The sequence below is a fragment of the Empidonax traillii genome, unplaced genomic scaffold (genome assembly GCF_003031625.1).
Source record: "Empidonax traillii isolate 1590-97213 ecotype Southwest subspecies unplaced genomic scaffold, ASM303162v1 scaffold92:size1159251, whole genome shotgun sequence".
NCBI classification, from domain to species: domain Eukaryota; kingdom Metazoa; phylum Chordata; class Aves; order Passeriformes; family Tyrannidae; genus Empidonax; species Empidonax traillii.
The window spans coordinates 978120-1000796 of NW_020955285.1; the positions used below are offsets into that span (position 1 = coordinate 978120).

Here is a 22677-nt window from a genome sequence, read left to right on the forward strand (position 1 = left end):
TTTTTCACAGTAATACATACTGTTCACACTTAGGTCCTTTTGAATATGTAATTTATCGTATCTAAAACTGATACATCTAAATCACTTATCACATGAATGTCTGGTTAATACTAAATAGAAATGAGTTACAGTGACATGGTACATGGCGTTTTGAAGGTGAGCTTCTCTTAATCAATTTGCGCATTCTTGTTTTGATTTTTTTTCAGAGTTATATGTGACAGGCTTAGTAGAAATCTTGTGGTATTTAAAAATTGGACATGCATGTAATTATAAAAAACACACTGGTAGCCTGTGAATCAAGAGCTGCAGTGCTTGCTTGCTTAAAAGTACAAGGAATCTTAGTGTTTTACCTTGCCAGTGCTATCAACATTGTTTCTTTTTTTAGAATCAGGGCTATAAAAGTCAAGCTCTACATCATCAGCCAAATTAATCAAATCCATATAAATTTACTGTACAGAAGTTACCTGTATTTGTTGCCAATTCTGTTCTTGAGCCACATAGACCTGTGTAGTAAGAGAGTTTTCTGGTTTCCATTCTCATTGTTTGCTAACTTTCTTTTCCGTATCAGTAAAAAATTATGTACATAGAAAAACTACTCAAAGACAACTGTGTGTAATTCAATCTTTTAATAATAATATTTTTTCTCGCATGAGTACACTTGCCTTGCTTCATAAAGTGTCAGCTCTTTTCGGAGATACGACTGGGTTTTGTATTAAGTAGAATTGGTACAGGCAAAAATCTACCCTTTATCTTTTACAGAATTTGAGAAGTGAGTGAAGTATAGTCTAGGAGGGGAAAAAAGGTGGAGGCAAGTTTCTGTCTGGAGTGCTTGTTATGTCGTTGTTAATACCTCTCTTAAGCATTTTTGTCTTTGTCTTTAAAATAGCTTCTTTGACTCCTGTCAGTTTAAACATTCAGGGTTAATTTGACTAACTAAACCCTTGTAAGGTATAGAATATTCAGAAAAATTTGACACTCTATTTATTATGGGCATCTTTGCAGACTGTAAGTACTGAAGACAACAGTTCCTTGCATCATAAAATTCATGGGAAAATAGACGAATGAGAAGAACTGTATTAAACAAACAGTTCAGAAGAGGAATTTGGAATTAAATTAAGAAGCTTTCGTTTTTTTAACAAGCTTTGAAAAATACGTGATATTCAAGTCTCATACGATGTCAGTGTGGAAGAAGCATGTGCCTTGCTCATTTAGGCAGCTGTAATTATCAGTGATTGCTTATACATATGTTTTTTGTTAGTTTTAAACATAAAAAAGGATAAATGGTTTGCATAGGGCAAAGTTTCATTTGGCCTGTGTGCTAAAGCTTTTATTGTTTAATTTTTCAACATGCATGCTCTTTTCAATATGTAAGTTCTGAATATCAGAAAGAACTTACGCACAAAGTAATTTTACATTTGGCCCTTTATTTTGATCTGAGGTGTGACTGCTGGACTTAGAAGGCAGTTTTATTAACTTTATTAGATTTATTGTTAATAAATAACTCATTTAAATTTTCATTTTAATTTCGATGTAGGCTTCTGAGTCTTTACAACAAAGACTTCAGTTTTAACATAGCGCAACAATGAAATGTAGTTTAGTTCTGTTTTCTTGTTTGAAACATTGTTCTAATTTATTCTACAGTATCAACAAAATTAAAAGAGATGAAAGGGACAATAGGAAACAATAGTGTTAATCAGTTGCCACATATGGTTTTAGATTATTTTTTGTGTATACCGGTCAATCTGATAGTTCAGTGTACAAGGTGGGGGTTTTTTGTTCCTGTTCATTCTTCTCTTTTTTGGTAGGAAGTTGTGTTTTGTTGTGATGCGTGTGTTACATCTTAGTCTTCTGACAAAATTAGGCTTGGTGATCTTTTCTGAATTGCAAGCCTGCAGTCTTTTGGAGAGTGAATGAGGTGGTTGTGTTACTCTGAAAATGGATAGAAAAGATTTCTGTGTATTGAAGTTTGTGCTGTACAAGCAGAAGTTGTTGCAAGTGAGCATTCAGTCTTATATATATTACATATATATATATATATATACGCACAGGTTATTTATGTGAGCTTTTGCATGCAAATGTCAAATGACTCTTCATAAGGGGGCAAGTTTTGTTATATTTAGTACATCAATTTGAGACTGTTGTTTACCACACAAAAAGTTGATGTTCATTTATTTTTCTGAGGAATTCAGATATGGTGATCTCTTTTCATAACTTATTTTTAAATGCTGGCTGCTGTTCAGTCTAGCCAGCATTCACTTGAAGTTCACATCATACAGAGTTCCAGATGCTATTCTAACAATCTTTTTTAAATATGTATATTTTGTGTTTCATTAGTGTTGGCAGATATTGGGGGGGGGGGTTTGTAGTATTTAAAATTTCACATTTCTTTGAAAGTTTTAGGTCATTTTGCACTTTCAACTGAAAGTTGATTGTTTGTTGGTTTTTAGATATTCATTCTGTACTTGGCATAAATTGAATGTAGTAGAGTTAAATCTGAATTTCTTCTTTGGCATGTTAAGGAAGCATTGTTTGAAACATTTCAAATATATCAAATGCTGCTACTACCATAAAGGATTAAGTGCGTCAGCTCTGCTAAATCAGGTTTTTTACACTTGTCACATCTATTATCCGTTATTTGTCTAATTTAAAAATCTAGTGAAAACTTTGTAATGGCAATAACCTTATGAAAAGGTACTCAACAGTTAAAAATGAAATATTAAAAGGCATATTTAATTTGTAGTTATGCAGCGACATACTTGTCAACTCTAACTTTTCTTCTTTTGTTTAATTTGGGGCACCAGCACCCTGCTTACATGGAAGATGACAAGTACATTTACATCTTAAAAACATTTGGATATAGTACAAATCTCTTTCATTTTTTTTCCCCTTTTTTTTTTTTTTTTTAGAAATAGGCAAATACTTTATTACTGAAATGTGCAAAATATATTTGTTTGAAATGTCTGTAACCCTTTAGATTTCTCCTAACAGTTCAAATGGATGGCTTCAAAATTATCTTACTAGAGGTAGATGAGTTGGAAATCAAACACTCCACAAACTATTGATGTGTTTAGAAATTGTCTGTCTTTCTATGCCAAATTCTGGTATTTTGGTACAGGGAAATAATGTGCATGTATGTGAACAGGAAGAAAACAATGAAAACAATACTAGTAAGGAAATATTAACTATATAACAATAATGTTTTTGTTAGGATAAACTGAATTCAACATCCTTAAGTGTTCAATTACAAGTAAAAATCCATGTATTAAGTGACTGCAGTTCTTGCATTTAGTTTACTTCACACGGTAGAATCATACTAAAATTTCAAAGCCAGGGACCATCATATAGTAGCCTTTCAATTAATTTTGTGAAAAAAATTAGTTTGCTGCTTGAAATATAAGCAAAAATTTCAGCGCATGTTTCAAAATACCTTCATTTGTGTAATTTAATTTTAACCTCAGATTTTTCTTCAATTTCACTTTCAGACATTCAGGTTTTATTACATTTCTCACTTCTGAGAACATTGAGTTGTTGTATATTGATGTCCGAATTATAAATTTTAAGGATCATTCTAGCTAGTGAAATGGAATGGACGTTATACCCTCTCTGTCATTGGAAAGAGTTGCAACAGATGTGAACAGGAGAAGGAACTGGTCCTCCAACTTCCTGTAGTTTCTCCACAAGGTTATCTTTAATTTCTGACTATTATAGAAATTTTTTCTAATCCCATTGCATTTTCCAGTTTCTACCTGCCACATATTGAGTTGCACTTGAATGTAGACTTTATTAGATATCTTCTTGTGCTTCTGCACACTTCTTGCATGCAGGATTTTCTGCTGCTGATTTTGATTCTAGTTTTTGTTGGCTGATTTCAGAGGACTCTAGACTTCAGATGTGCGAGGATGCAGTAGAAGCTCATGTGCAACTTAACTGGTTTATTTCTTATACTTCCGCTTGCTTTGCACATGTCCACCTTCACCCACAGTTCTGCTTTATATCATTTTCTGCTAATAAGCCTACCAGTACTTGTTTACTAGACTACCATCCATCTCTCTCTGAGCTTCTCTTTGGCTTTACCTGTCAAACTTCTTCCTGTGATAGCTTGGGGCATTTCTGTCTATGCTTTGCAAAAGACTGTTAAGCTCCATGAATTAAGCTTCAAAAACATTTTATCCTCAGTATTTTTCCATTAAAAGTTGGAAAACCTGCATCCTTCTCAAACTGCAAAATTAAGTGGTCAGCAAATTTGAAAATTGCCTGTTAAAGCAGTGTGTATTTTATAAAGGGAAATAATGTGACTGGTAAAAGAGTCTCTCTAATCTGAAAAGTTTCAAGACCTAAAACAGACTTCATTTATATTGCTCAAGGAATGGAAAGAACATGAGTGCAAAAGCTTTGTATCTCTGAAAAGAAGTCTTGCTGTGTTTCATTGGTCAAACTGCACCCTAGTCTTGTTGTAGCTTGAGAATTGTGTGCTCGTACCTTTTTAACTGATGGTATTACAAGTCTCTCTAATACCTAAACAAGATGCTAATTATTGCAACTTCAGAGAATTTACTTATCAGCAATGTCTGACAACTGAGAAGTCTCTTCTGTTGTCTAGCCAGTTGTAGGAAGTTGTATCATATTGTCTCCAGTTTGGCATTTCAGAAGCCGGTTTGATCTTTACCTGGGATACTTGTCATCAGTTCAGCATTTTCTAGTTCATGCAGTGTTAGTTCACAGTCCATCTCTGTGTAGACATGTGTTCATGTCAATAACCTTTTTGGGTTTGTTTTTTTTTCACAAGGAGACCTGAATTTTTTTTAACTCCTCAAGCATACACTTTGAGAAACACTTAAGATCTTTCAATATTATTTAGTATTTTTATGACTGCCTTTGATAATAGGATCTGATCTCTACATTGCTCAAAGCAGAAAATCATTTGGGGATTGGAATCAATGATAATGCATAGAGGAGAAAGGGCAAGCATTGTTTTTTCCCCTCTTATAGCACCCCTTATTACAGGCATGAATGAGGGTATATACACGCAAATTTTGTATTGCCTCAAACCCCTTCAATTAAAGACATGTAGTAATAAGTTGTGTCATCAAAACAATGCTTGGTGCTTGTTGGCATAGTGGATGCTTTCATGCTTACTTTGCATTTGATAGGCACAAATGGCATCCTAATGTTTCCTGTCTGGTTTACTAATTATTTTGGGTGCCCCAAAGTTATGGAATGTTGCAGGAAGGAGTTTTGGATCATTGGCCTGTTGGGTTTGCAGCTTGGGTAAGTGAGTAGAAATGAATGGATGGAAGTGCAGGAGAGGAAAAACACAGTGGGATTGGTTCAGATGGGTTTGAAAGCCAGAACTGAAGACCAGGGAGGTGTGGTAACATCATAGACCAGAAAGCTTGAAACTCTGAGTCAATAGTCACTATTACTACTATTTGTTTTTATTTGATTACTAATTGTATTATAAGACAAAATAGATTAAAACCTAGGTTGTGAATGAGGTGTTTGAGTAGGCTTAGTTTCAGACTGCTCCCTCAATTGTTACCCTTAGAAACAAGATTTTTACTATCTTGATAATGCTCAAGGTAGTTTCTGAGACAGTCCTTAACAAACTGAGATGTAATAAAACAACTGGAATGGGGAAAGTAAGTGATATGAAAAGTAAAATTACCTGTAGTCCCAAACTTGTGGTGGTATCAGGTCTGTTCTGGAGTCTTTAGGCCTTTTCACTTGCATTTATTCTCCTCTTACAAAGATTTGTTTCCATAGGTGTGCTAATTGTAGATGCTTTGCAGTTTCTCTCAGAATATCGAGTTGGTAGTGCTGTCTGCTAAAAGATCATGAGACTGCTCTCTTCTTGTATCCAGAAGTGTTTTAAAGTCCCTTTGGCAATCTTTAGCCAGTTTCCACAGGCATTCTGCTTGCACTGCTGTTGGGTGGTTGTCAATGAGTGTATGGATCTTGGCTTTCTGTATTGATGGAACCAATTTTTTACTATGCAGCATTTGTCTGCTGCCAGACTAAGTGTGTTTTCAGGGTTATCTGTGTTTTATTTTATATTTGAATGCATATGCTCTCCTGTAACTTTTGCATTTTTCGTATTGTTTTGGCTAATGCATACAATTGCATTTCCTGTTTTGAGGTTGTCAGTGCTGCAAACAAGATCCCATGGAAAGCAAGGCATCCATTTTAAAAGTTGATTGCAAAACAAACCGATATGCTGTAGAAACCATGGAACTTTATACTGGGGAAGAGTTTGTTGGCTCATACTGGGGTCATCATCACAGTTTCTGAAGACAATTGTGCATGGGGGCACTGTGAGGTCAAGAAGCATTTACAGGTCGTGATTAATATTTGGGAAAATTTATTGTGTTGTTGTTACCTATTCATAGGTTAATGCTGCTCTCCTTTAAGGTTGATCTGTCGTAGAGGTTTGTCTGCTGTTGTTTAATGTAACTAAATCATAGTCCTCTAGCTCAAATAAAGAGTCAGAGATTTTGTGTGATATTTAGGCGGGCAGTCCCAAGTTAAAATTATGTTATTGGTCTGAATAAACTCACCTCTATCAAAATTACCAGACTTTTCTGTACATGGAGCTGCCTGTGTTGTTCCTATAATTCACACTTTTGTGCTTAGAGAATGTTTTTGTCTTATTAACCTTGAACATGTAGATACCATTTGGAAACAATCCATAACAGTGAGTCTTCTCACCTTAAAAAGGTGAGATGTCTTGTGGTGGAGATTCTTCAAGGACCATACAAAATACAGTATTATAGTACCTCCTGTGCAGATACAAAGAATCATCTTAAAACATCTGGAATTCACCCCAGAGAACTCAACAAGGGAGGTCCAAAAACTTCGATGCCCTTAGTGAACCCACTGGTCAGTTCACGTTCTTGGTTATGGTTTGAAGTGTTGTGTGGTGGGTTTATGGTCAAGCATAAAACAATACTGATTTCAAGATGAAAGAAGAGTAGTAAAAACTATTATTTTCTAAACCCTGACTGTATGCAGTAGTTCAGGATGCTGTCGTTTTATACATTTTAGAAACACCAGTGAAAATGCAGTCTCCAAGATGTACGTTGCCACAGGACAGATTAGCAGAATCCTACTAGCCGAGTGGGAAAATAGCTGTCTCCTCAGTACTTCAGTAACACTGGGCAGGCCCTGGAGGGGGGAGGGTGTTTAAGTTAAAAATTTTTGTGTAACAAAAAGCCTCAGCTTTCTATACAAAATTTCTGTACAAAATTCAGCCTGGAGCATATTTTCTCCGTAGCCAAGTTATCAAGCCCTTGAACTCTTACTTTTTAAGTGGGAAAATATGATCGATTTCTAACAGTACAGCAGATCCATTGTATAAAAAAGCATTTCATTAACTTAAAACTTCTTTACACAACGAATAGCAATTTAAATTTAATGAAACACTTAAAGTTTATTGATGTGTGGATGAAATTATAGTGTTGGACTTGTTCGGCAGTTGAAGTAATTAAAAATTATTAAAAGCCTTTACTTTGAACTGTGAAATATCTTAAGCTTTCCAGTTATTGTGGGTCACTCCTGAGTCAAGATAGCTTCCAAATGTTGATTTTGGACTAAACAGTTTTTAAGGATCTATTGTTCAGGTCATGCAAAGACATTCTTGATTTTAAATCCATGCCCTTTTCAAAATGCTGTAGGGACTGAGTGAAGCTTGGAAGTGAAAAATCATGAAATAGTAACACTGGAAGTCAGTGCAAGTTCTCACCTTCACTCTAATAAATAGGATTAATATGTGATCTCACTGAATAATGTATGTGTCCTGTAATAATTTTCTCTCAATTTTTCTAGCAGAGTAAAAGACAGTTAGGTGTGGGGGGGTTGTTGTGCTTTGGTTGTTGGGTTTTGGTTGGGTGGTTTTTACGTTGAGTTTTTGGGTTCATAGAATCAGCTGGGTTGGAAAGGACCTCTGAGATCGTCAAGTCCAACCCTTGATCCACTACCACTGCAGTTACTAGACTATGGCACTAAGTGCCATGTCCAGTCTCACCTTAAAAACCTCCAGGGATGGAGAATCCACCACCCCCCTGGGCAGCCCATTCCAATGCATGATTACCCTCTCTGTAAAAGATTTCTTCCTAATATCCAACCTAAACCTCCCCTGGCAGAGCTTGAGACCATGCCCTCTTGTCTTACTGATAGCTCCCTGGGAAAAGAGATCGACCCCCACCTGGCTACAACCTCCTTTCAGGGAGTTGTGGAGAGTGATGAGGTCTCCCCTGAGTCTTCTCCAGGCTAAACAACCCCAGCTCCCTCAGCTTCTCCTCAAAGGACTTGTGTTCAAGTCCTCTGACGAGCCTGGCTGCTCTTCTCTGGACCTGCTCCGGCACCTCAAAATCCTTCCTGAACTGAGGGGCCCAGAACTGGACACAGCACTCCAGGTGTGGCCTCACCAGTGCTGAGTACAGGGGAAGGATCACTTCCCTGCTCCTGCTAGCCACGCTCTTCTTGATGCAGACCAGGATGCCATTGGCCTTCTTGGCCACCTGGGCACACTGCTGGCTCATGTTCAGCTTCCTGCAAGTCAGCACCCACAGATCCCTTTCTACCTGGCTGCTCTCCAGCCACTCTGTGCCCAGCCTGTAGCGCTGCAGGGGGTTGTTGTGGCCAAAGTGCAGGACCCGGTACTTGGCCTTGTTGAACTTCATCCCATTGGAATCAGCCCCACTCCCCAAAAAAAAAAAAAAAAAAAAAAAAAAAAAAAAAAAAAAAAAAAAAAAAAAAAAAAATTTAGAGTCTGGCAACAGAAGCCGTTTAATACCTTTGTTTTCTTTTGTACTGCAGTAACATCTCTAAAAGCTGCTGTTACCTGGTTCCAACTCACTGGGTATTTAAACAGATAAATAAAATTAAACATGAAATTGAATTTATGGCATTTTTTCCATAAATTTAAGGTATGCTCTTGATATGCTTATCTACATGCATTTGACTGCAGTACACGTTGCAGTTTTAAATATGTACATTGGTAGAAAGAAAGACTGTCTGAAGGTCAAAATGATGACTGCCTCTTCAAGGTGATTCCAAGTTGCCACGTCTGCAGAAGAAAAAATATAAACAATAACTAGATTTTACTGTGTAGTTCAAATTTGAGAATTTGGTGAAATGAAGCAGAGCACAACTTCCTACGATGTCTTCCAAAGAATCCACTGGATCTGTAACTAAGGTCTCTTTCTTTGGTCAGCTTTTTCCCATGACTCAGTAGTTCCAGTGTACCTACAAAATACTGCTACCTGTTAGCAGTTGCTTGTAAGTTAATACCCTGGCTTTGATTTGGTTGGCAATTTGTTAAATTTAGTTATTAAGGACAAATAAAAAATCCCATGTATACACAAAGCAATTTGGAAGAAAGTATGTACAAATATTAAGAACCAGTTTTGTTGTTTCTTTCAGTGTAGTGACTGCTTGCATTTTTTCAAGTTAAAAACATGCACAGATCTTTGCAGAATTAGGTTCCAAAAGTATTGGGCTTTTTATATTATTCATGTGCTGTGTGCTCCTTGTCATTCTACATTTGTATAAGCCAGTAGAAATAGCAACTTTAAAAAAAAAAAGTTAATGCTACTAACAAAACTATACTCTAAAAACCATGAAAATTTTGTATCTTAATGCTGCTCAAAATCTTTTTCCTCAAAGCACTACTTTTGAATTTTCTTACTTAAAAAAAAAATTAATAAAAGGTCCATAGTCTACTTCCTCTTGTCATGTTTGCCTTTTGCTTTCCCAAGTATATCTGTCCTAAGTCACTGTAAAAAGTGCATAATGTGTTTCATTGGTGACTGAGATTTTTTCCTGTAGCTTGAAGGTTAGAGAGACACAGACCAAAACTGGACACTAAAATTATTAATGTCTGTATTGTTTTCCAAATACTTTATTTGTGAAATTAGTCTCTTTTGGACTGGTTGACTTCAGTTTTCTCATTTCTTATAATAATAATGTTTGAGTGACAACCTAAGTAAATTCATAAACACAGTATATCTCTAAGCCCATTCTTCGTATATGAAATTGCTGTCATTTTGCATTTGACAGGCTATTATTAAAGTACCAGTGACTTCAGGAATTATGAGAGGAACATACAGTTTCCTGAGTGAGTCTGTGTTTTGAAAGGTTTTAATAATTTTAGGTTTTATAAAATTCTGAAAGGACACCTTCAGGGTGCCTTAAAAATGATGTGTTTGAAAGAAATAAATTAATATTCTTGCAGACCATGCTTGGTTTGTGTTAATGAAAGGAAATACTGCTTGAGATTTTTGGATTCAACTGTTCTCGGTTTTGATAGAGATGTTGATTTTTAGTATACCTTACAATTAAAAAAGTGACTTGCTTTTCCCATTGAATTGTTCATCCTGTATCTTTATGGTGCATATAGCTACGCTCTTTTATCTGTGAAACACACCTTTTTAAATTGACATTTCTTGCCATTACATAAATCCTCCTGTATGGGGATATCTGGGGGGAGTCTGAAGGTTAGTCTGTGTTGCTAACTTTGATCCCCACTGACACCACTGGACGTGTGACCACACTTCTGTAAAATGAGAGAGGTGTCTGGGAGTGGCAAGAACAACCAAACACAATGAGTTATCACACTCAGGCTTTTGGAAATGTTGTCAAGGGTTACAAATGTCAAAGTTGTCAAGGGTTACAAATGGGTTCTTTTTTCTTAAGAGACTCACATGTGAAGAATTTGGACAATAAATAACAAACAGGTTACAGTACTGGAAACAAGATGAGTGCCAGGCTTCAGAAGAATGTAGGTACCAGTTTTATAAGATGGTGATGATGATGCTCTTCAGTTGTCCACCACCCACCAGCTGGTCTGTTGCACGGTTTCTTAATTTTTCTCAAATCTGGAAAAAAAAATTGAGTGCTTTTAAGCAGCAGAGCAGTTTCTCAGTCAGCATGGTCTCATTTAATGAGAAAACTGTTGATGCATGTGGCTTTTTGAAAATATGTCCAATATATATCAAATATTTATATAAAGTATATTACACTAAGTAGTCTGTTCCCTCCTATATGCAATATTGTGTCTTGCCTCAGTGTTTTTCTTGCTCGCAGACTTTGGGAACTTAAGAATATTCTGTGCCCAGAAAAGAGCTGTTAAGTTCCCACTCTGCTACATTTCCTGGATGCATACCAAAGGATCACAGTATCATATTATAAACTGCAAAAATTGGTGAGAACCCGGTCATATCAGGGATGTGAGCCCTGTTTTTATCACCTTACATGTTGACTATTAACAGTTTCTGCTTTTTCAAAAAAAAAATCCTTCAGTATTAAAATTATTCTTATAGTGGAAATCCAATGATAATAGAACTTACATACATAATGCTGTGACTATTATGTGCTGAAAATTAAGGAGGCAGAGGGAGGAAATTTGTTAAAAATTTATCTTGTCAAAAATGAAGCAGCATCCTACAGCTAATGGATTGGTGGTAGAAAAAGTTTGGGTAATACTGAGTCATCCTTAGATGTGTTAATTTTCGTGTCAGGAAGGAGGTTTGTTACATCGAAGAGTCTCAAGCATAAATTTCCTTCTTCAGAACCTATTTTTTTCCACTCAGGAAGAAAAATGGGTTTGGTTTGGATGTTATGTTGGGTTAAATGGCTTTTCTTGTGCAATTTTTTTTTTCATCTATCTCAAACCCTCTACTTTAATATTAGATAGTTGTAATTAATTTGTACGCTTGGGTTTCCCCTTAAGTCAAACTTATAGCCACTTTAATTCAACAACAACAGAAAACCAAACAACAACAAAAGCAACCAAACAACAACAACAAACAAACAAACAAAAAAGAGTCAATAGCCCTAGCACTGTTAATGCTGAAGTAGAAATACTAGGATACTTTTAAGTGATACTAAATCTGTAGGGCTGTACCCTGTTAGCTGTGAAGTTCGTATTCTTGTTCTGTCACAAAGCTGAGTTTATGGGTTACAGCCACACATGGGTGGGCCAGCTGCATGTAGAATACTGTGTATGGCTGTAACTCTGCCAGAAAGTGTTGTTAGTACTTAAATGGCAATGACAAAAAGACAAGTTTCTGTGGGTCATGTTTCTCAAATATGGGGCTCAGTTAAGGGTCATTGATGCATTTGCTTACAAGAGGTGATTTGGGTGAGCTGATAACTGTGCATGCTTAGATGAAATGTCTGTAAGCTCTGAAGTATGGGGGTTTTTTTATGTTAGTGTATTGGGAATTTGAGGTTAAATGATTTTGAGGTTCTTCTGTTTGCTTTTCTTTCATCATTTACCTTTCTTGTTACCAAATTAACGTATTGAAATTTGGCTGATTCTGCAGTAGTGTGAGTAATTTGAGAGTCTTTATGGTTCAGTTCTAAGGATGGTATGCAGCATCCTCTGCTCATGATCTTCTGGTCTGGATTGGTAAAATGCCTTTTATGCTTTGATACTGTGTTTGATGGAAGAAATGAAAGTAAATCCATCTCTTAACAACCCCCCCCAGCTGAGAATATGTGTACATATCAGACTGGCCTTCAGCTATCTGCACCTCTTCTAAGTATTTGATGCTACCAAACATCTCTCCTTCCCAAGTGAAGCACTGTTGGGCTTCACATTTCTTCTTGTAGTCTTTTACCATTACGGATTTTACTCCTTCTCAATAATAAAGCGAATTGTATTCTATCCAGGAAGCAGTTTAATGTGTGTATTAAGGAACAGAAAGCAGCAGTATTGCACAGACCTCTTCAACTGTCCCTCAGATCATTCTGTGGTTTGAATGGAGTCACAGAAAGTTCAGAACAGCCTCAGCAACTTCTATTTTAAAGATATTTTAGTTTGGCCTATGCAAAAGGGCACAGAACCAGTATTATTCTCTTGTTTTTCTCTTGTATATTGAAGTTCATGTGTAGACAAAGGTATTAATCACAGTATTGGCAGTCTTCAGAGCTGTTGCTTCTCCAAGGCAGCTGAAACACAGGAACTTTCAGGTTCTTTGAACATCATGACATAATTTCTATTGCTTGAATTAAAATAGCTCAAAAGCTACAGGTAACTTAAGTCTTGAAAGCCTTAATTTTATGTATTTTTAGAAGGTAGTTTTGGGGCTACTTATGTCAGATTCTTCAAATGACATTCACTGTGTTAAATCAACATAGTGTCATGGCTGAAAATAAGTGCAAGGCAACTAATTCAAAGATGTAGTGCTTTGGCCTTCATATCTCAAAATATTTAGGAAGGTTCTGATTCTCAACAAATCTTCAGCCTGTGTCCTGCCTTGTTTCAGAACTGTGCTTTGTAAAAGCACTTTGCCACACGGATTGCCAGTAACTATTAAATTTCAATTATTGGTAGCTATTTTTTAGGTCACTGTTAGTTTCTGGGACGACTTCTCAGATTCCTAAGACATTGTGAGCTATATATTATAATTACTGTGAGCTATGCAGATTAAAATTTCAAGAAAACATTAATCTGATTCACAGTTTAATTAGTATGGAGCTAGTAAGAGCAATAGATTTATCAAAACATTTTCAGTTTTACCGAGAAAGACCTGCTAATGAACTATTTATAGCACACTTATATCTATTTTTGTCAGTAGTCTAAGGACTGACTTAGGACAAATGGGTTAAAAAACAGGAAATGTGGTTAAATAAGTGGGTAATCTCTCCAGAGAGTTTCCAGTTTGCCTACACGTTCACATTTTCTTCTTAATGTACTTTCAAAACAACATTAAGTACAGTACCTTGAAATCCATCTCCGTTTAAAGAAGGAATGTTTCCAGCAATAGCAGGAAGTGGCCTAGTGAGAAATTTTACGTTCTTGGTTAAATTCAAATGAGGTTCTGGAGTCCCTATTTTTAAGTGGGTTTTTCCGCTTTAATAACAATGGAGCAGTTGTATGACATTTAAGCTGGCTCAGATGTATCATATGGATCCATAAAAATCTGTGAATACTTTTTCTAGACTGGTTTTAAATAATTACTTTTCTTCAACTTTCCCTTTTCTTGCACATGAGGCTCTATTTATTTGTTAATATACTATGCACATATTTTTAAAAATATGTAGTTTAATCATGTATGAATGTTGTAAAAATAGTGAAGAAAGGAATTTGCTGAACACGATTATGGCCATTTAATTTTCTCAGAAGTGGTGTCTATTTTTCCTTGGGTAAAGCAGAATCAATAAGTAAATGAAAGCCATTATTTGTACTTCTTATTTGCTTTTTGACAGCCACTAATTATTAGCTTATTTTAAATCAATTTCAAAATTATTTGTGAGTCAAAATGAGGAGGGAATATAATCAATGAAGCCACTTACGTGGTGGTAAAGGTTATGACCTTGTGGAGCTCCTCTATTTTCAGAGCTGCTGCCAGATATAAGGGTTCTACTCTTAGCATCCTACAAACAATTTTCAAAAAATGTTTTTATCCAAGGCAAACAACAAAGCATGACAGCAAATACGTTTTTAGTAATTAGGAAGAAACAAACAGGCTTGTCTAGCTACCTTAATTTGGAAAACAGGCCACTGATAGTACTGTTATCTGAAGCTGATTTCCTATCAACTGTCTTTGAAGGGAGAAACCTCTGTGCTGTTGTAAAGAGCAGAGGTGAACTGCTTTGTTATGTCCATGGGGAAATTCCAAATCACATCTCCACTTTTTTTTATATATTTTTTTAACATCTGTGGGGTGTCATGTTAGATGATATCACTGTGTGGGTGGGGACACTTCAGTAAAATAGCATGACATACCCATGTACCAGTGCTGTAGTTCATGAAGGGCTCATATCTGCAAACAAGTTAGGCTTCTGTCTATTCCACAGTTACAGGACTATCCTGAAAGGTGTAGGCTTCTTGGCAATTAAAAAACTACTTTTCTAAATTAGGTATTGCTTTTACTATAGTAATTGCAAATAGTAGCTAGCTTTTAAAATAATCTTCCAGAAACATTAAATAATTTAGGGCATTTTCTAGTGAGGCAAATACAGTTTGTTGTTCTGGAAACATACAAAATTAAACAGACTGTCAGTCACATCAAACTTTCCCTGATTATAAGTTAAATTTCTGAACAGTTTTAGGGGGCCAACACCTTTATTCAGATGTATTTAATGTAGCCTCGGATGTGCTGTTGGTCCTCATGGTTAGCAGGTGTCACCCTTTTTCATGTCATCCTGGGTGCTTAATTCTAAATCCAAATTGCTTGTATATTTTTTTTCAAATCCAAGTTAAGTGCTTTGAAAAAATCAAGTAATAAGTTTATTTCAAATACCTTCACAATATCAACATCATTGAAACTGGTTTTTGCTATACAGTTTGGTAGCCAAGTCTCTGAAATGGTTTATATGTGAGGTACATTATATGTCATGTTCATTTGGAATGCTGCATCCTAAAAATAAAAATATTATGGTGTTCATTTCAATTTTCACTTTTAGTCTGTGCTGCCTCTAGTTCATTCCTTGGGATAAGGTAGTTGGTAGAGCTTGGCCATGTGTTGGATGTGTCAGGCAGTCACCCATAAGTACAGGAAGCCTGGAGCTATTCTGTAGATTTCTAAATTAAAATTTTTATACTAAGACATGTCTGTACAGATAATGTTTTTTTCAATTCCTCTAGCAGCTTCTGCATGGAGACAATACTGACAGTTCTGATGACCTGATGTGACCTCAGACAGTGTTTTTACTCCGTAGTACCTCTTCCCCCTCCTACCCATTCTGCCTTACCTGTTTATATTTTTAGTTTTCGGAAAGAGATTACTTGATTTTAGACTGAGGTTATTGTTTAGGTTAGATTGAAAAGTGAAATTCTGTGGCATGTGTTGGGCAGCTTGGTTTGTTAAGAGGCATCCATCTAAGCTTGAAATTCCTGAGTAGACTACCCAGGACAGGACAGTGCTCACTCGGTGTGTTGTAGAGCACAGTCTGCCTTTTCAAGAGCTGCAAACATACAAATAATCATCTTCCATCCCACAGGGTATCCTGCAAGCCTTGTAGTACTGCTTTGGGAACAGGAGTTGCAAGGAGGAAAAAAATGTTGTGACCTTAAGGAGGAAAAGTGTTTTGACCACACTGGAAATTGTGCTAGGATAATTGTAGTTAAATCAGGTATTAAATATTGCTATTGCAGCTGCGGTGCAGCCAGAACCTAGAGGAAACTTAACAGTTAAAATCAGACTGTTTAAAGAAGTTACATGGCTTTGTGGATACCATTCATTAGTTTCTTTTTTAATGTGCACTACACAGCACTGATTAACGACTTGCAGTAGTTGTGTGCAGCTTTTTTTCCCAGCAGTTTCATATAGCAGATTAAAACCTTACAGAAGAGCTGCAGGAGCTTAACTGACACAGTTCAAAACACTTTGTGTGTGATTTGCCACAATGTTTGGTATGATATGTCTGAAGGTTGAAGATTAACATTTCCAATATTGATTCAGGTAAATCTTGCAACTAAAGAATATATATCAAAAAATTTTAAAAAACAGTGCCTTCCTTAGAACAGAGCAGGTGAAATACTTTTTTTTCACATTTGCCCTCCTCTAAATTTACTATCAACATAGCAAATGAAACGTCCAGGAGCAGGCAAGTATTGGTATTCTGCAGCTAGGTATGAAAAATATTAATATCTTTGGATCATCAATTTCTGTTTGTTATTATTTTTTTCAGGAAAGTTTTTATTAAAAAATAATCAGGAAAAAAAGATGTTTCAGACTGGTTGACTGTTACTGGCATAACCCACCAAACAGAACAATAAATTGTAAAAAATACCTCATGCAATTGGATGCGTTTTAAAATTCAAAATTTTAGACTCCCAGGCATCAGTTTTCCTAGCTCTACCAAGTCATGTTCAAGCCTCAAGGCCAACAAATTTAGTACTCTCTTTTCAGAAGGACTAAGAAACATTGCTACCACCAGCAGCAATTGCTTGCCCAGTTAAGCACTGACCTCCTGCAGAGGCCAGAATGCTCTCCGTTGTTCCCTAAATTGGTGGCTCTGTGCCTACTCAGCATTCATTTCTGTTTCAGTCCCTCAGAGGTTAGGTTTCTAATAAGTCAGTCTTGAAACAGAATTGTTAGCTCGGTCAATAGATTAAGAACCATTCAGTCTTCCTTGCTTTATTAAAAAAAAAAAAAATTGAGTGTTAACTGTCAAACTGTAAAACTTCTTGTGGATGGCTTTTCTAGCTCCTCCAGACAAGAGCAGTAGCTTTTAATATTCCTGCCTGATTTCTATTTGACTGAATTTGCCTCAGAACTTTTTTCTTTTCTTTTCTTTTCACCCTTCGTAGCCTCTCATCCTCATGTCTGGTTTACTGCCAGTAAGCAGAGGTACCTGCTGACATCACCTGCTTTTTCTAAACAGTTCTGTGCATTTATCTTTCCCTCCTCCCTTTTGCACAGCATGTAAGCTGAAGGACTCATTCAGTGAGAGACAGCAGCAAGGTTCCCTTCCCAGGCTCAAATGAGGTTCCAGTCTCACAAGAGTTAAAGTGCCTCAAGCCAAGGCTGCCTGGGTTAAAATTTCCTGTGCGTTGCAGTTGTCCTAGGTGAACTTCAGCTCATTCTTTGAACTCTTGTGTCTGCAGAAGGCTTAAAAATGTTTGAATTTCATATCATTGTCTCTATCAAGTTATGTAGAAGGACTGGGAACATTGGAAGACCTGTGTTTGCTAATGGCGCAGAAAAAGCAGCCCAGTGAGTTCAGTTTTACTGTGTCTGCAAGCTTTGCTCTATTTATGCATGCAGGTTTTTGTAGCCTATCTGTGTTTTAGAATTACATATGTGGGATTGGAGTTCCTGCTCTTGCATGCCTACTCAGTCACTTTGGAAGTTTCATAGTGTAACACTCATATAGGTACTTGGGGGAAACATATCTCTGAGAACTACAAGTGGGGCAACTGGTAGTACTACACTATCTGAAGATCTCCTGAATGACTCCTGTATTGGCAAGCTAAAATCTTGGTTTCTGTTACTCCTCAGAACCACAAATCTTTTTTCCCTTCTGCTTTTCCCATAGTTCACAACAGTCATCCTTACTACAGCTTTACGGAGTTGCTAAAATTGCATGTAGATGTAGACTAGCTTACACATTTCAGTTGTAAAAAAAAAAAGAATAAATAGGTGATGTAAACTGGAGAATAATGGACAATATAGTTAGGTATTTCTCCATTAAAAAGTACAGTGGAGGGTCCAAAATTGGAAGATGCTATTTTAAAGCTTCTGTCAGCCATTGTGATAGTTGATGGCTGAAATTGTCCTTCATTTTTATGTCTTAAGTCTTCCCATCCATTTTTCTTTAGAGCAATACTGGGGCTTTGTTAGTAGCAACTAGAATTCCAGTAAGTCAGTCTTTGGTATGCAGAATAGAGTGGGAGTGGAACACATTTATGCTGTAACAGAATAACAACATTTTCCTCAGAGAAATTGCATGGGCTTGTTGAGACTTACTTTAACACATTTCTGTCAGAAGCTATGGAAAGGCATTGTATTTGTGCTTCAATATGCTAAATAAGAGGTATTTTAGACTTAAGAATGTTATGTTTCACTTGATTAGCCTAATAGTTGCAACCTACAGTTATATGGTGCATTAGCTTTCAGTACTATATAATAGGACTGGCAGCATGGTGTCCCAAAAACTGTAATTGCGTGGGCTGCTGAACAGTTGTAGAGAAAGCTGCACAAAAATTCTATTCTAGACAGAATTTTTTCATTTTGAAATGAATTTCACAACAAATTCACAGTTGGATGCTGCTGCTTGTATTTCCAGTGAATCATACTCCAGAAAAGTAATACTTTGCTTCAACAAAGCCTGCCACAAACAGTGCAGTGATATAAATCAGAAATTGGATATTTCTTAATTGTAATTTTTCAAAATATAGTACAGTTATTAACTATGCCTGCAGGTCCTGACAGTCAGATATGTTTGGCTTTGTCTCCACATCCAAAAATTAAAGTCCTTCACAAATAAGACAAAAAGAAGGGCTGGGGTGAAATACCCTTTTTACTTATGTTCTTTTCATGGTAGGAAACTGACTCCCTGCAGCAATGGTTGTCACAAAACCACATATTTCATAGTATAGTTCGAACAAACCTGTTACACAGTGACCTACAACTTCCAGTCTAAATTTACTGATGGTCACTTCATTTAAATCTTCCATTCTTTCTTGTGCTGTATTGTTCTTCACCTTAGATGGTGCTCCCTTCTTTCCCTGTCTGGTTCCCTTAACTGGCATTTTTGGAGTGCACTTGCATCTTCTTTCCATCTTTGGTTTGTTTAGCTTGCTAAGACAAGGTCTTTCAGGTTAGTAGATGCTGCAACTAAGGCAGCTACAGTTTCGTACACATGGACTGTCTCTAAGCTGCTTAGCTTAGCACAGTTTGTGCTGAGTTATTTGCTCTTAAATCACAAAACCTGTTGAGGAAACTGAGGAAATATGTGTGCTGGTGCTGAGCCCCCTGCTCCTACAGTCATATTGTGACTGAACCTGCTACGAAAGGTCAGGAACACCTAATTAGTGCTGCTGGTATTGCAAGAAATAATCTCCTTTAAGCTCTCAGTTCACTCATTTGTCCTTGTGTGCAGTACAAGGGTGGAAGATAAAATATGTCTGCTTATGCCCTTTCACTGAGGTTTAAGTTAACAATTTTATCGTACAACTGGGATAGGCTAGCAGTATGCAATACTAACCTACTCCATTTTCACCATAGGTTCCATCTCAATTCTATGTAGTCAATTCATTCTGAGCTCTTCAGTTAGAAGACATAAATAACCATTTCATCTTAGCTGTGAACCACCAGGCAATGGTGTTCAACCCCTGGAGCTAATGTTGCTGACATGAGTATTTCATGCTTTCAAAAATTGACAGTACTTAGTTACGGCAACTCAGTGACTAACTCTTTGAGAAGTATGTTATGGAAGGTTTCCCCAGACATAGTTGATAGTTTGATAGGCAACTTCTAGCACAGTCAAAAGTTGTTTAATTTAGGTTCTCGCAGCAGCAGACAGAATTAGCAGCTCCTATCCTGAGCCAAGTTGCATGAATGCATGAGAAGAGGCACACTACCTTAGGAGTTTAGGTGGGATGGGTGGGAAATGAGCATTCTTCCTTGGAACCACATCACCCTCTTACACAACCCACCCACTTCAGTCTTTTTCCATTCCAGCTTTTCACTCACCTCTTTGGTAACACTTCTTCCCAGCTCAGTCTGCTGGCTGCCTCTCTGCAGGAGACACACGTGCCCTTTCTGACATAGCAGGCCCCTCTCTGTACTTCCCTTACGGTCTCCCCAGCATAGCAGGGTTTGAGTGAGATGCTTTATTGAGAAACAGTCAGTCGGGACAGAGATGCTGCTTAGTTCACAAATGAAATTTTGATTGACTAAGGAACATGCTATGGCAGTGCTCAGGGATTCATAGAGAAGGGACACCATCAAAATCTTTATCTTGTGTGACATTTGTGCAGAAGTAAAATCACTGTTTCCACATGAAAGATCCTACTGTCACAACATGAGGCTGGTAGGCAGCCAAAAGCTGAATACCGCATAGGTTTGCAGACCAGAAGCAATGCTTTACACCCTGAGGTTAACTGAAAACCAGCTCCCAAATTCACCCTCTACCTCTTGATGTGATTTGCATACCGCCGTTCATTGTCTGGTCAAGTTGTATTTGCTTCTGGAATGATACAAATTTTGCCCTCTGTGGCATGAAGCCTGCAGAGGATTTAAACTGGGGCAGAGTGAAGTAAAATAAGGATAACAGTAGAAGAGGAAAAAGGAAGGGAGTGTTGCATTTCCACATATACCTGTGATCTTTTGGTGTGGTTCAAGTATTGGTGTGTAACTTTCTTGCTTTGTTTTGCAAGGTTACAGGGTGGCAGCAAAAAAGTCCGTTTCATAAAAATTCTGGTACTGCTTTATTCCTCCCTCACTTTCTTGCTGTAAAAAGATAAAAAGAAATTTTAAGTTTTCAACCAAGTGTACTTTTCAGTGGATTAATATAAATGGAAAAAAAAAGACTGAGATTTTTCAAGGAAAAGAACAAAGTGAGAAAAGGCACTAGAGATGTTTTGGAACATGTGGGGAAAGGCCTATATTTTTCTTTACCTTTTTCGTTTATTTGCACCTCTTTCAGAGTGAAAGTAGAACATTTATTCTAAAAAGATCTTAATTCTTTTGTATGTTCAGAAACCAAACTGCTTTTAGTGAGAGCAGTAAAGTTGTCTTTGATGGTGACCTCTTCACTATGAACTTTTGAAACAGACACCGCCTTGATACACAGGCCTGGGTGCAGAGCTCACCTGACTGCACGTTGAAACAAGAGCCACTGTCCAACATCTCTCCCTCCACTTTGCCCCAAGCACCCTTGCTTCCAGATCCATAATGCCCTCCAGGAAGCGCCGTCCAACTTAGTCCCCAGGCTGCATCACATTGCATGTCAGAGACATGGAAGTGTTTGTACCTCATGCAAGAGGGTCCTGTTGCCCTTGTGTCCTACTCTTATAAAATGTTTGTCCATAATTGTCTAAGTAAGAAAGAAAAAGCGTCGCCTTTTTAGATCTTGAGGCAAGTTGTGGGACCAATCATTAAAAAAATGAGCATGACTGAGATGGCACTTGTGAGACAATACTCTATTCTCCCACAGAATAACTCATTCTGATGATCTCTCGTAACTCCTTTTAAGCTGTTTTTCATAGCAGGATTAAGTTGCTGCATCGGTGTTATCTGAGGAAAGGTGGAGCAAGTAAGATGAACTGATTAAAGGTTCGCTTTGTAATTTTTATAGCAGCAGACTTAATCACACTGTGATCTCTGAGCTGTGTGGTCTCAACAGTATTTGTCCATGATTCTGATATTTTACTGCCGATTGAATATATTGAAGGGAGTGATGGGGTCATTATACTTTCTTTGATTCCTGCTAGAGTAATCAAAATCAGAAGTTGAGGTCATGTGGATCACTATCCCTTTCTCATTGCTTTGTTTGCACTTCCAGCATTTATATATACTTTATCGAGTTTAATGCTTTCTAATTTTGCTTTACCTACAAAGTAAAGTAGCCAGAAAAAACTACTCTAGATCTTAGACAACTGGAGTACAGGTCTGGAAAATTACTCCAGAACTACAGCAGCATAGGGGGACTAAGAGCCTGTCCTAACTAAAGCACACCCTGCTAGATGTTGTTCTGCTTGGAATTTACTTTTTCATATAAATTGACAAGCATTTCATATGCTTGGCAAATAAAATGCTTATTTGACTTCTCCACCCTCCCCAAAAGGAAATTTCTACTAAGGCATGACATCTCCTATAAACTGCCATGAGTAATATCTTCTGAACCGCTTTCAGAGAAACAAGAGTCCTTGCTATTTCTGTCTGTAATCATAATTTACAGATAGAGAAGCTGATAAAGCAGTGAGATCTTCTTGAAGACTCTTAAACAAAATCTCTTGTCTTCACTGTTCATTAGAATTCACTAATCTGTGCCACAGTGTGTGTATTCTAGCAACACGTCCAGAACATATTTTTTAATAATGCTAGGTTTTTATTAAATTGCAGTTTTGGTGAACTAGGTTGCCAGAGAAGAATACTGAAACAGGAACCTGCTGTTTTTTTTAACCTTTTGCTGTACGGAAATGTGCCTTTCTCCATTTGATTTGAAAAAGGAAATAGACTGGTGGTGTGGCTATGGAACTTTCTCTTTCTGCCTCTGATT

At 37.0% G+C, this 22677-nt stretch overlaps 1 protein-coding gene across 3 annotated transcripts in view; it reads left to right on the forward strand.

Annotated features, from left to right (window-relative positions):
* Positions 1-22677, forward strand: part of EXOC2 (exocyst complex component 2) — a 121815-nt gene that overhangs the window by 88352 nt on the left and 10786 nt on the right. The window lies entirely within an intron of this gene.